Genomic DNA, 10259 nt, shown 5'->3' with positions numbered 1-10259 from the left:
AATGGCTCCACCAAAATAAAAAAATTCATTTTTATGGTTGTCATGCCATTCTCAATGGCACCACAAAAAAATTAATTTTTATTATTAAAAAACAATTTGAAAAAAATAAACTATGCAAAAAAATTGTAGAAGGGGGTGGCCCTATTCTCTATGGCTCCACCAAATAAAATATCATTTTTATTTTTAAATTAAAAAACACTAAAAAAACTGACACATTAAAGTGGTGGCGCCATTATCTATGGCTCCACCACCATTATCTATTTTTTTAGCCCCCCCAATTATTGATAAATACTAGTATTTCTTTGGTATTTATACAGGTGGTGCCATTCTCTATGGCTCCACTAGAAAAATTGAATTTTTAATCCTAATGGTTGACGTGGCATGTTAGTGGCCCCAATCTCTTTGGCTCCACCAATTTTCACTATTCATTTTAAGTCATTTATGTACATAATAAAAAAAATGGGTCATTTTTATAATTATTCACAATTTTAGGGTTATTTTAATAAAAATCGTAAAATTTACTTTAATCCTTTTATTAAAACTTGTTTCATATATAAAAAATGTATTTAAATAATGATACCTTTGAACTATCACATGGTTTGTTTGTTTTATTGAAAATGACTTTTGGAAAATGATTTACGTAAAATAACTTATTTTCTTGGAAAAGTTAACATTTTTTATATTTGGATGAATATGTGTAAAATATTTTACGTTGTTTAATGATTTCTTAAAAATATTTCATAAAAGTTATTTTCAATAAGAATATAGTTCAACTCCTCATAATAAATATATATGGAAATATACTTCACATTTTCCCTTTTTTAACAATTTAGTCTTTAATAAATAAACCTCATGTATAATACCTTTTTCACACATATATTTCATTCACAAAATCATTACTTGGTATTCAAAGAATTTTATCATTTCATATTCTTCCCTATCCTTTTCTTTACATATTTCATAATTTCACAATTTAATCATTTGTTTAATATTTATATTTATTTATTTTACATTTCTATCATAAATAATTTCTATACTAAAATCATAAACATTTAAAGAAAATAAATTTAAATCCTTGTAGTAGTTACAACAAAAGTTGAGATGAAATATCCGTTTCTTCCTTCACTCATTAACCTTCTCTTTTCATTTTCTTCAATTAGGTCCCCTCCTTTCTTTTCTTTCTCTTCAATTTTCATAACAAGCATGTAACATTTATAAATTAAAACTAAAATCAAATAACTTTTTGTGCTAGATTATGAAAATAAACATGTTTGGTATGATAATTTCTTCATCTCTTACATTAACTCTTTGAAAACCAAAACCCTAACTCTTACTTTTTCCCTTCTTTAACACAGCTATGGGGGTTCTTTCATGAAACTAAGATGCTCACTAGCCTTTAATATAGTTTTTACTAAAGAAATTTCAAAGAAAAAGAAATGTTTGGAGTTTGGTTGGTTCAACAATGGAGGGAGGACACAAAGGGAAATAAAAGAAAAGTTTGATGGAACTTGGGGGGTGAGTGACGGTTTAGACTTGGTGAAAAGATGATAACTTTTCATCTTTTCTCCCACTTTTTACACAACCTAGGACTGTACCGCACCCCAATCTAGTATCTTGCTTATTAGGCATTTACAATGGGCAGCAACCTTCGTCCTCATAGATTCCCTTATCTTGTCACTTGTATTTTTATTTAACAATGATTTGAGTCACATATCTTTAACGGAAGTACATGGGAGTTATGGTGTTCATTGTGAGTATAAACATTACAAGGTTCGTGGAGTGGATGCAACTCATGATTATTATGGTCCTTATGGGAAACATGACATAGAGAAGGAAGCTCAGATGCTGTCATTTTAACTTGTTCTATGTGTTCTGTTTGTGGTTTCTGGATTGGGGTTGACTGTAATTTTGATTAAATTAGATGGAAGATCTTAATTTTTGTGGTGATATGTTGAGCTATTAATATTTGATAATATACCTGCGATCTAATCTATTAACTTTGCTTACTAATTTAGCATCTTAAATTCCCCTTTCTTCGTAAATTCCATCGCATTTTGCTTTATTGATCATACAGTTCCTAACTTTTCTCCTTTAGCAGCACCATTTTTTTTCTGCAAGATTTTGTCTTTATCTGGGAATCTTAAAACATGGATGAAGTGAGTGTGGTGATTCATTTATGATTTTCTAGCTTACATTTTAATTTAAATCTTTTGTGTTTGCTTTTGTTGGCATTAATTATGAATTTAGGATTATGTCACTTTGCCATAGTATTCAAAGTAATTAGTTTTTGTAGTACGTACCAAAGGAAGGTGTTTGATGAATCCTTGTTTTAATGGCTGTATTTACAATGGGACTGCTATTGCAGCATGCATCATTTGAAAGTGGGGATAAGCTCAATGAGGGTGTTTTTTTTCCCTTAATAATGGGGTTTACTTTTGGTGGGGATAATGAGAAAGCAGAAAAGAAAAAGGAGGAATCGCGCTACTCTTGCTATTGTGGGGATTTTATTGAAGAGTGGAGCCCACAATGTGGAGTTGGAGGAAACGTTATTTTGAGGAAACCATAGCGTAGCAATATCGGATCTCTTTTCGGATCACACCCAAAAACAATTTTCTTATTTTTATCAAACCCTAATGTTATCTTCATTATTATAAACTTGTTTTAACTTTAATACATATCATTACTATCTAACTTTCATTTTCACATTACCTTTTAGTAACTATAACTCTATAGTCGAGTCTTACCTGCAATAGTTGGTTGGAAGTTGGAACCTTGCCAACTTTTTTTTTTTTTTTCGTTTTTCTTCCATCTTCATGCATGCGTTGGTGAGTAAATTGTGTTTGGTGTTTCGCGAACGGTCCATGTATACTCTATGGGAAGGAGACGCAATTTACGAATCCAACAATCTTTGCTCCCTCCATCATGTCTGAAGGATTAGCCCCCCTAGCTTTTGTCTCCTTCATAATATCTTACACCCTCAAACTTCATAATTGGTCCAAACTCCTCCTCTTCCACCATCACCATTATTGAACTTACCATTTCCAAACTTCTTTCCTAATACTACTCTCACTCCTTTCCTTTGTTTCTTTCCTCGTCGCGGCCTCAGGCCTTTGAGCCAGGCATAAAATCACTACCCTTTGTCTCTTCTTCACTGAAAAAAAAAATCTTTTACCACCCTTTTTAACATAAAATATTCACGTCATAAATTCCTTAAATCGACATCCTTCTTAACATTCACCAAATGTGACAACCGACAATCCAAAACCTGACACTTTTTTGTTGTTGTGCCGACAAACAGTTGAAACTGCAAAAAAAGCCTTTGTTTAGGCGGCTATAAAAATGAATGCTTTGAAGAACATTGGCGCATGTAGTTTGAGTGGTGGGTTTTGTAAAAATAGATGCGTTAGATTTTGATGGTATGAAATAGTGAAGTTACGTTATCTGTGTTTTTTAAATAGTTTTATGTTACATTATTATTTTTATCTTGAAAAATTAAATCCAACTGAAAATTCTGAAATTTAGAATGAAATTATTGATGTGACATAAAACTATTAGAAATTAATAATATTCTTATTTCATGCAATCTTTTTTACCCCGATAAGAAAGGATGGTATGAATAGGGTTGCCACATCATCTCGTATCTCTTTTTAATTGTTTAATGATATTTTAATAATTTTTTTATATTATTGATACATAATTTTGATAATTTTTTTAATCTAAACCTCAAATCTCAAACTCTAAATCCTAAACTTGGAATCTGAACTCGAACTTAAACCAAAGGGCCTTGAACCACATGTCAAGGTTTGAGTTTGAGGTTTATGGTTCAGGTTTCGAGTTTAGGTTCAAGTTCGAGTTCGAGGTTCAAGATTCGAGTTTAAAGTTCAAGGTTCGGGATTCAGATTAAAGAAATTATCAAAATTATGTATTAATGACCTGAAAAAATTAAAATGAGGTACAAGATTACGTGGAGCGCTTAGTACATACCATCTTTTCTCTACTGTGATTGGCTTTCAATATTCACTTCACAACTATCGGTGTAACTTTTGCAAAATAGAAGAAATAAAAACTACAGTCTTATTTCTTCTGCACTCGCCTTTTCCTTGTGTTTTCTCTGTATTTTTTTGTTGTTTCATGTCAGATTCTTCTATGAGGGGCCAACGCCATTTTCTTCTGAAAAAAAAGAACAGAACCAGGCACAAATCACCCACGATTGCATGCGTGAAATTGAAAGAAGAAAAAAAAGATGCACTTCAAAGTCGGCAGCCGACAGTTACTTTGTTATTTATTTATTTTTTTTGTATTTGATATATGTGGAAAAAACCCCGAAAAAAGAAAAGAAAAGCACGTCTCAATGATGTGATAAAGCAACGAGGGACAGGTCATGGCAAGCTTGTCCTCCCATTTGAATGTAACACAAGCTGTATTATTCATTAAAAACGGAAGAATATTATTAAAGTAAGGGCGATTAAATTATGTATCGCGCGACTCCCCCGGTCTCATTTTATAAGAAGGGATTAAATTATATATCGCGCGACTCCGACAGTCTCATTTTATAAGAAGGGAAGAAAATCGCGCGTTCCGTGTCGACTGCGAGTGCGACGAAACCATGCATATACATGTCATATCGTCCCTTATATATAGGCTACCAAGATGAAGGAGGCAACATTTGGAACTTCTATGGGTACTACTCTTGTATTCTTTTCACCTTCACTTTTATGTTTAGTTTGGAATAATGGATTTCCTTCTGGTTACCACCCAATCATTTAGAAATTCACATTCACTCGACTTAAACATTAAATGATAGGTCAAATTCGAAAGGAGCACTTACCTCCTTCTTCAGCCTACACTTTAACTTTAGTTGCTTTCTTTGAATGTGCAATGAGATTAGCTTTCGTGAGATTAAAAATTATAGAAATGGTAACGATTCGTTATATAATAGTGAGATTAAAATATGTGTTTGGATCCAAATGCAACTATAATGTTTAAGTGAGAATATATATACTTATAAAAAAATATAAACATAAATTTATCCCTAACATTTATTTATTTTTCATTTTAATTCTTGTTTTTTTTTTGATATCTTGGCACTCAACCTTTAAAATTTAGTCAACGTATTTACTTTTTATGGAAAAACGGACTAAACTGTTAAAATTTGTACACTTCACTACTAACATGGATAATTTTTCTAAAAGTTTTATGATTTTTTAAATTTGTTAATTTTAATTATTTTTTTGAATTTTTGAATTATATATAGACTACCAAGCTTATGGTCACATCAATACCGTTAAAATTTTAAAATTTAGTCAATTTTTAAGTGAAAATTAAACAATTTAACTAAAATTTAAAAATTAAAGACCAAAATTACTTTAAAAGAATAAACATTAAAAGCTAAATTTATCTGTATACCAAAAGAAGTTATAAATGTAAAGTGGGATACGGCACAGGAGTTTTTGTTTGCCCAGTGGGGCTTTTTACCGCAGTTGAAAATTGCAGGTGCAGCTGCAAAAATGCAATGCACCATAGGGTTTCCAAACACCATTTTGTTATAGTGAGAAGGAATAAAAAGGTATATACAACCCCAACAAAAACAAGGTTATATTTGTGAAATAAAAAAGTTAGTAGCTTCAATGGAATTACAATTTCAGTGGGTGATGTTTATCCAAAGGAAAACTTGTGAATATTGACACCTACCAGAGAATTATCAATAATACACGCCATCACCGCCACTTCACGTTTTCTTCTCTTGCATGGCTTCACAATCTTACAAGCAAATGGGATATGTGTCAAACCATTGTTTTGCCTTTCATTCTTTATTTTGCCACCTTTACATATACATATTTATAATTACATTTCATTATCCCATGCACTCACCCTTTTCCCACGCGTCCATTATTAGATAATATTACTCAACTATTCTAATCAGAGACAAGAAGGTCCAAAATTTTTGGAGTAAAAATTAAATTTTATATGTTTACAATATTAAAAAATGTAATTTCATCATTTAAATAGTCTATGTTCTTATAATTTTAAAAGATTAAATCAAATTTTTATCGTTTTTAGGAGGTAAAAGTATAATTTCATCATTACTAATTTTATATTTTATAAATTATAAAGGAACTAAAATGGAAAATTTTTCATTTTAAGTTGACCGGCCTCTACCTGCTCTTTAGGGCGAAGCAAAAATTTTGTTTAGAGGGGCCGAAATGAATTTTTAATTTTTAATAGTTTATATCTTTATAATTTTTAAATGATTAAATTAAATTTTCATAATTTTAGGGGGATTAAAGTGTAATTTTATCTTTACTAATTTAAAATTTTAAAATTTTCTAAAGGGCCAAAGCAATAATTTTCCATTTTAAGGGGGTCGGGCCCCTGCCAACTCCCCTGGACTCGCCTCTGCCTTCACCATTGATTCTAATGAACACTTAGTTCAATGAGCAAACCCTTTTGAAGTCACCCAACTTTCACTTAAATTTTAATTTAATCCTTTTCTTTATCACCCTTAATAATTTATTTTCACTTAAGTTAGTTGATATAATAAAGATTTCTCCTTCTTTAATTGATCTTTATTCTAAATATGAAATAATTTTAAAATTTGGAGCATATACCTTTTCAATTGACTTATAGAATACGAAAAAATAAATTCGTTTCACGGCTATACTACAGTTTTCACGTTTCCTTGTCGTGCGACATGCGAAGGTTCACAAGGGACAGCGAGCGACGACCATTGACTGATAGAGAGACTGTTGAAATTGATGGGGAGCATTTAAAATATGAGGCGCGTTTCAACTACGCTGGAGAGTACAGATTCATCGTGCGATGCGCCTAATTTCATTATCAGAAAGGATAACAAAAATGAAAAAGAAAATGGGCGCGCGATTCTTACCTTTATGGTGGTGACCTTTTAAAGTCAGTCCATCAACACAGGACCTCACTATAGCATTTTGTATTTCGGATCAATGGAACAAGATATACGGGGAATAAGAGTTACTAAAAATTCTATCACATTTGTATATGTGTAAAATTTATATATCTAGAATATTGATGTGTATTTAAAATTATATATAGAAACGAATTAATCATAATAACACATGAAATATGTGAAATATGTAAATAAAAAATTAGATTAAATTATGAGTAAAAATGATAATTAAACACATAAATATATCAAATATACAATATTAAATGCACTACAATTATTTATCATGGTTTTGTCATCAATTGTCATTGACTTGTGACACCAACTCAATTAACAACATTATTCATAATATACAACTAGTAGATAGTAAACTGTGCATATTAAAAATATATAATAAATATTAAAATCAAGTTTTGGTTAAGTGGTAAATTTGAAGTTTTACAAATTCAATTGACGCGGTTCAAATTTCACTATTTGCATATTTTTCTTGATTTTTAAATGCAAAGACCAAAATAACCTTGAATAATATGATCTATTTTAATTATAAAAGATTATTTTAGTAATTTTCTTACCAAGTTCGTCCTAGTTAACCCGTGACACCAACTCTTTAGGGTTTTATTGATAGTAAGTATAGATATACAATTGATAGAGATAATAAAATGTACATATTAAAATAAAGGTTTGGTTGAGTGGTAAATATAAAATTTTATCAATTTAATTGTCGTGGGTTTAAGTTTCATCATATGTATATTTTATTGGTTCTTATTAAAATAAAAAGACTAAAGTACCTCAAAAAATATAACTTATTTTAATTATAGAAAGGTATTTCCATAATTTCCCTAATCAAGTTAGTGCCCAATGATTTTTGACACCAACTCAGTCAAAGACTTAAATAATAGTATAGATATATTTATATTTTATCAATATATACTACATTAATACTTTTATATTAATTTTAAAATGAATAGTGGCGGTGGGGAAGGTAAAGAGAAAAGTAAATTTTGAGGATAAATTAAGATTATTTATAAATTTTAGAGTTATTTTTAAAATTATAACTAAATTAATATAATATGTAAAAGTTGAGGACTAAATTTATTTTTATAACAAATAATAATAAAATAAAAACTGAACCAAATTCACATCAATTTAAATCGATTTTCAGTTTTTCAATCTTCTTGTTCAAACCTAATGATGGAGAAAAAGCAAAAAAAAAAAAAAGTCCCCAATACGACGGGATAATGCAACGTCAGGAGGTTATGCCAAGCTTATTCTAAGATTCCTCCCATACCAATGGAAATGTTTACTTATAGAAAGGGTAAATTCCTATTCGGTTATCCAACTTTTATTGAGCTTTCATTTTGGTCACCTAAAATGAAATTTTTATAATTTTGTCACTTAACTTTTAGGGTGATTTCCTTTTAGTCATAGAACTATTAAATCTCTAATGGTGGTTAAATGTATACGTCACATAATGTTCACACTTTCATTTTAGTCGCCCAATTTTTAGGATGCTTTTATTTTGGTCATTCAAAATATCCTTTTTAAGTATTGGTCAAGGTAAAAAATTAAAAATTAAAGTGAAAAATGGTAAAAACTAGAATAATAATTTAAAAGTTGTTAAATTGTACTTGTTTACTCTCTTGCGAAAGTTTTAATTTTTGTTTCAATATTGAAATTTTAAATTTTAAAATATAAAAATTAATTAAATAAATTACTAAAATTTTTATCCCTTAATAGTGTCAACCGATTTATTACTAATATTAAAATTAATTATTTTAATTTCTACCGTTTTTCATTTTAATCCTTTCTTTTTTACCTCAATCCCTTAAAATGAATATTTTTGAGTCATTAAAATGAAACAACCTAAAATTGAATAACCAAAATGAAAATATGAACATGATGTAACATGTACAATTAATCATCGTTAAGATTTAAAGGTTGAATGACAAGATTGTAAACCTAAAATTTGGTTATCAACTAAATAGCTTACCCAACGTAGAAGCTCATTGAAAGAGGAAGGAATATTAAAGAAAGCGGTAGGCCCTATCAAAACATTTGCTGTCTGCCTCGCGATGCGGTTTAATTTTATAAATCGCGACACTCCTCCGCCAGTCAAGATAAAAAAATCGCGCGATCGTTCTCGATTGCGAGTGCGGCACAACCCTTACGTTATCTCGACTTTTGTGCCTCATATATCATCTATAAATAGGCTGCCAAGATGAAAGAGACAAAACATTCGGAACTTCCCAGGCTGAGGAAAATAAAGAGACATGGAGGAAGGGAGCAGCACCAATCCAGATAACAAAAAAAAATTGGTATTTTAATATCCATGTCAAGAAAAACCCTTGTACTTATTGCGTTATTTTCCTTTGGTTTTTAGTATAAAGTAATGTAATTATTATGAGAAATTTGTGGGTACTCACACAGGGTCAGGGAGGAAAACGGAAAGGGAAAAAAAGGGTAAGTATGAGGGAATTGAAAGCAGAGATGGCAATGATTTGTGAAGAACAAAACAGGCTGAGAGAAGGGCAAAAAGAAGTCCACCAAAAGTTCTTGAAAATTCAATCCAAGTTCTCCTTAATGCGTGAACAAGGAAACTCTGCTTTGTTTTTTCAGTAGTCTCTATGGCTGCTACTTGTCTATTGTTTTCACCTTTACTTTTAAGTTTAGTTTAGAATAATGGATTTGGATCCGGTGATTATATGTTTCACGCAGTATAATGCTGCATTTATTTCATATTATGACTTCCATTTGGTTATTATATATGATTTCATATTACCCAAATCTACAACATATTTGACATCCAGCAATTAGTATAGTTCAAGAAAATTTATAAATTTAAATTGTTTTTTGATAAATTTTAAAATTATACATGAACTTTGATTTAATGCCCAGTTCTATATATGAATTTTAATTTAATGTAATTATATACGTGAAACTCTAATTGTAGTTCAAATGTATACTTGAAACTTTAATTTCGATTTAATCATATATATTTAAATAAATACATCAATTTATTTTAATATTAGATAAATATAATTATTTATGTACGCAATATATAAACATAAAATATTGTTATATCAATAATTGTGTTAATAATTTATAAGAATTGGATCGAATCAAAATTTCATGTATAAAATTGCACAAAATTAAAGTTCATGTATACAATTACACATTAAATTATAATAAAAATTCAAAGTCGAGGTGATTGTTTTAACTTAAATTCGAAGTCTTCAATTTTACAAAACTAAAACAAATTTAAAATTTAAAATTCAGGCAATTATTTTTCTTTCTAAAAGTAACATCCCGAAAGCAAAGTCAATTGCCAAAAACTAAGATT

At 29.6% G+C, this 10259-nt stretch overlaps 2 long non-coding RNA genes across 2 annotated transcripts; one reads left to right on the top strand and one right to left on the bottom strand.

Annotated features, from left to right (window-relative positions):
• Positions 1 to 3172: 3172 nt before the first annotated feature.
• On the bottom strand, positions 3173 to 5859 carry LOC128036085 (uncharacterized). Its single transcript, XR_008192952.1, has 3 exons — positions 5692 to 5859; positions 3985 to 4170; positions 3173 to 3304 (listed from the first exon to the last, which is right to left on the bottom strand). It is a non-coding gene; the product is annotated as an uncharacterized LOC128036085 (long non-coding RNA).
• Positions 5860 to 8849: 2990 nt separating this feature from the next.
• On the top strand, positions 8850 to 9680 carry LOC105781818 (uncharacterized). Its single transcript, XR_001129619.2, has 2 exons — positions 8850 to 9234; positions 9347 to 9680. It is a non-coding gene; the product is annotated as an uncharacterized LOC105781818 (long non-coding RNA).
• Positions 9681 to 10259: the final 579 nt, after the last annotated feature.

The sequence above is a fragment of the Gossypium raimondii genome, chromosome 13, assembly GCF_025698545.1.
Source record: "Gossypium raimondii isolate GPD5lz chromosome 13, ASM2569854v1, whole genome shotgun sequence".
Taxonomy (NCBI): domain Eukaryota; kingdom Viridiplantae; phylum Streptophyta; class Magnoliopsida; order Malvales; family Malvaceae; genus Gossypium; species Gossypium raimondii.
This window is presented reverse-complemented; position numbering and strand designations above follow the sequence as displayed.